The sequence below is a fragment of the Eucalyptus grandis genome, chromosome 11 (assembly GCF_016545825.1).
Source record: "Eucalyptus grandis isolate ANBG69807.140 chromosome 11, ASM1654582v1, whole genome shotgun sequence".
NCBI lineage: Eukaryota > Viridiplantae > Streptophyta > Magnoliopsida > Myrtales > Myrtaceae > Eucalyptus > Eucalyptus grandis.
The window spans coordinates 42786174-42791078 of NC_052622.1; the positions used below are offsets into that span (position 1 = coordinate 42786174).

The 4905-nt window shown below is 41.8% G+C and overlaps 1 pseudogene; it reads left to right on the forward strand.

Annotated features, from left to right (window-relative positions):
• Positions 1–281: 281 nt before the first annotated feature.
• LOC104427931 lies at positions 282–4220 on the forward strand (annotated as a pseudogene).
• The last annotated feature ends 685 nt before the right edge of the window (positions 4221–4905 follow it).

Consider the following 4905-nt stretch of genomic DNA (forward strand, 5'->3'; position numbering starts at 1 on the left):
AAGATCGAGGACCAACCTTGCTTAGCTTGAGACCGAGAACCGAACTGACCTTATAGGTCCAGTTCGGCTTCGGAGTCAACCAACGACCAACCGATTATTTTTTTGTTTCATTTCTTTGTATATCCTTAAAAGACAAACATACTACTTTAAATTGCATATTCATTAATAATGCAACATTGGGCAACCAAACTATGAACATCAATACATATCAAACATAAATACAAGACAAGATAACACCAGAAATTTACACTTGTTAAAAGTAACAAACCATAAAAACAAACATGCTAGGTGAGAGAATAAAGGCAAGCGACAAGGTGAAAAAGGCAAGTGAAGAGAGGCGGGCTGCAAGGCAAGCGGTAAGTGGGCTAGCAAGGGGAAGGCTGGCAAGCAAGACTGAGGGGAGTAAATAGAGCCTTTTTTTGTTTTTTTTTGGTGGAATTATAGCTGGGTTTCTTTTTTATTGTATAATTTACACAACAAACTAAAATGCAAAGGAAATAGAGGACAAGGCACTAGAATTTAAAGTGAACAAAAGCATATAATATATAATATATTAATTATATGATATATATTATATATTATGTAGAGGGTTTCAAAATCCAGAACTAACCCGTACAATATCAACCCAATCCCCTTAGAAACCGGACTAGGACCGGTAAGGCCGATCTAAGGCTTTGGATTGATACTCACCCCTATGGTGTATGATACATGTGAACCGATTGTATTTAGTTTTCCAAGCATAAGGGAGAGCAAAGACAAATACTACCCTTGAAAATATAGGCCTCTCTCTCTCTCTCTCTCTCTCTCTCTCTCTCTCTCTCTCTCTCTCTCGACACATTGTTCTTCAAAAATAGAGAATTCCAACACATTTAGACATGTATTTTAAATGTATATTTTTATATATACATATTAAATTATAATTGTTATGGTTATTTTAATTAGATTAATTTGATTCAAATTCACAAATGAATATATAATAGAAAAAGAGCCCATAATGAATTTGCATTTAAAACATTAATCCACCATTTGTTAATATCATTCCATCCAACTAGTTCCGGGTTCGAGTCCCAGGCAACCCATTTTCTATAGAATATCGAAATTCTATTGTTTCAATTTGACAAATTCAACTTAAGTCTAATAATCTATTAAATTCCCCCTAAAAAAATAATAATAAGCAATGCACATTTTGAATTCGAGTGTCATAGCTTGTTGGAAAAGAAAAGAAAAAAACAAACTTGAGGGGTGAATTACCCGTGGGAAGTAAGAGTCAAAAGAGAAGATAAGAGAAGACTAGATTGTTCTTCCCTTTGTCTCTATAATTTTTTTACATTTTGACCCATCATTTATTGAAATTTTCAAAATTGATCTCATACATGTCAAAATGACGTGTTAAAATTCCAAATTAGCATATCGAAAACTGTTGGGAGAGTTAATTAGGTGTCAGATTTTTTATACATATTGATCGAGTATCAGACATGCATTGAAGTGTCTAACATAACACGAGCTCATAGAGAGGGTTGGTGTTTCCCAGCTCATCGCCATTGCCTTCCCAACAACACTCATGTTTCTTGCCTTGTCGCTTCATGCCCCCTCTCTCTCTCTCTCTCTCTCTCTCTCTCTCTATATATACCTTCCGTCGACCACTGAGATCGAGGTGCATCGTCAGTGACTGCAATTCGTGCTCGGTGATGCGGTTAGCTTTATCCACCGGGACGTCTTTTAACTGCCTTAACTGCCATGCAAATTGCAAAGTACACATAATGAATGCACACGCATCGAGCTCGTAGAAGCCATTGCTTGCTGATCACGTCCCCATTGAGGGAACCTCTTTCGAGATTCCTTGGTCCCATGCATGCACAGGACACAGGACTCTGCGTAGGCTTCTTAGAAACATCCACGGCCGGTTGCAAAAACTGTCTATTTGGTTAGAGTTAAAAGAAAGATTCATTTTCTCAACCCACAGGGATCGGAAGAAGTTTCTAAATGAAAAGAATTTGAGTTTACTTATGGTATCCCACGGCGTTCACACGTAACCGATTATGTTAGTTAATAAGTCTTGTTTGAATTAATCCGGCAAAATCAATCGTTGTATCAACATTGCATCGACTAATTGGGATGTGATGAAATCAAATTATATCAGTCTAATGATAGTGTTAAATTCGAAGTGGAAAGGCATAGATACACTCAGGTCACTTTCATGGCATAAAAGTCAACAAGTACTTCAGAAAATGTACTTCCATTTTCAAAGAAGTGTTAAGGAGCGAGCGCATTTCAAATTCCGCTCTGAAATAGTAAATCTCGTTATCTTAAGAGAATGATAAATGTGGAGATTGCCGATTCGTCACGTTTTCAAAATAATATCATGGGAACCTTGATCAAAACATGGTGGAAAAATTTGCCTCGAAGGTGTGAAAATGATTATATAATGAAGAAAAGCATCTCAACCTCTCTCCAAGCAGATGAAACCCTAAGAACCCCCACGAAAGATCTCAGATCTCAGAGCCCAACCACCACACTCCCACCATGATTTCCTCCGCCTGTTTCTCAGCCATGTCGCGCTTTGATCTCTTTCCTTCGCTTTCTCACTCCATCGTCTTCCCATCGCTGTTCATCGTCACTAGCGTCGTCTTCCTCTTCTTCGTATCATCGTCGCCGCCCCCTCGAAGAACCTCCCAAGAGTCTACCCTATCGTCGGCTCCTACTCCTCGTACTTCGCCAACATAAAATGGTGGCTCGACTGGTCTGCCGACCTGGTCCGGAACACCCCCTCGGCGACCTACGTCTTCCACCGCCCCCTCTGCAACCGCCAGGTCTTCACCGGCAATCCCGCCAGCGTCCAGCACATCCTCAAGACCCACTTCGACAACTAGGAGAAGGGCGAGGTCTTCAAGATGACCCTCCAGGACATCCTCGGCGAAGAAATCTTCAATATCGACGGTGAGTCCTGGAAGTTCCAGAGGCAGGTCGCCAGCCACAAATTCAACACCCGGTCGCTGCAGAAGTTTGTCGAGACCATCGTCGATGCCGAGCTGAACGATCGGCTCATGCCTCTCCTGGCTTTTGCCGCCAAGAGCGGGTCAGTGATAGACATGCAGGACATCCTCCAGAGGTTCGCCTTTGACAACATATGCAAGATTGTGTTCGGGTACGATGCCGAATATCTGTCGCCATCGCTTCCTCAGCCGAGAGTAAGTACTGTCCGGACTCATTTTACTAAATTACAGACTTAAACGACGTGTAGTTTAGGGTGAGCCTTGCCAAACAACAAAAATTTTGGTCAATCACATCACTCATAGAACGATTTCATGTTCGACAGGCGAAGTTCGCAGAAGCGTTTGAAGACGCAGTGAGGATAAGCAGCGGGAGGTTTCGAGAGTTCTCTTCCGTGATTTGGAGGATCAAGCGTTTCTTCAACGTAGGATCCGAGAAGTGCCTCCGGATCGTGACCTCCGAAATCCGTGAGTTTGCGAAGAAAATCGTGAGGGAAAAGAAGAGAGCTGAGCGAGAAGTTGTTGACCGAGTCAGCCGCCGACGACCTTCTGTTGCAGTTCTTGAGCTCAGGCCACTCCGATGAGGACTTCATCATTGACATTGTCATCAGCTTCATACTCGTCGTCCAGGATACGATGTCCGCAGCACTGACGTGGTACTTCTGGCTGCTCCACAAGAATCCGGAGGTGGAGGCCAAAGTCCCGGGTGAGATCATAGAGAAGTCCAACGCACACGCCGCAGAGTATGATGATGTGAAAGAGATGGTGTACAGGCACGCGTCGCTCCGTGAGAGCATGCGGTTTTACCCAGCGGTGCCGATTGACGTGAAAGAGGCTGTGAGGGATGATGTCTTGGAGGACGGCACGGTGCTGAAGAAGGGGATGAGGGTGACGTACCATCTGTACGCGATGGGGAGGCTGGAGCAGCTATGGGGAAAGGACTGGCCCGAGTTCAGGCCCGAGCGGTGGCTGAGAGGGGCGGAGGATGGCAGCGAGAAGTGGGAGTTCATTAATAGGGACCCGTTCGCGTACCCGGTGTTCCAGGCGGGGCCAAGGGTTTGTCTGGGGAAGGAAATGGTGTCGCCGCAAATGAAGAGAATGGTGGCCAGGGTGCTGCAGCAGTTCAGGGTGGTGCCGGTGCCGGAGGAAGGGAAGGAGCCGGTGTTCATTTCGTACCTGAGTTCGAAGATGAAGGGTGGGTTCCCGGTGAGGATTGAGATGAGAAAGTGAAAGGAAAGTAATGTACAATATTTTTGTTTTAACCTTGCATAATGTTTCGAGCTTTGTTAGTGTAACAATTTTTTGGACTACCGCGAGAATAATAATTTGTTGTTAGCCACAAATTCTTAAAGAAATGGACTCTACAACAATTTATAATTATATGTTATTTGATTTTTTTATTGTCTAAAATAGACTGTTATTTTAATCTAGGAAGTACCGACATTTTCTAGAAGTTTTCTTGTTGTGTCGGACACTCGATATATGTCCAACGCTCTCTAACACTTTTTGACACTCGGTTCCAGAATTCCAACATGCAAGTTTGGAATTTCAACACGACCAAATTAATTTTAAAAAATTTCAATAAATTAGGGGTCAAAATGTAAATATGCAAAAAATAAAATGAGAAAGAAGAAAAATCTCATCTTCTCTTCTTTTTTTACTCTAATTTTTCGTGACACGAAATGTACCCCCAAATTTGTTTTTTTTTCTCTTCTCTTTCAACACGTTCTGACACGCGAGTCTAAAATGTAGATTACTTATTTTTTCTTCAAGTTTTATGAATTATTGGAATGGATTTAAATTTATGATATTAATAAATGGTGCATTGCTTTTAGTGTAAATTCAATTTAAGGTTTTTTTCTAATTATTTATTTATTTGTAAATTTGAATCAAATTAATTTGTTAAAATAATCAT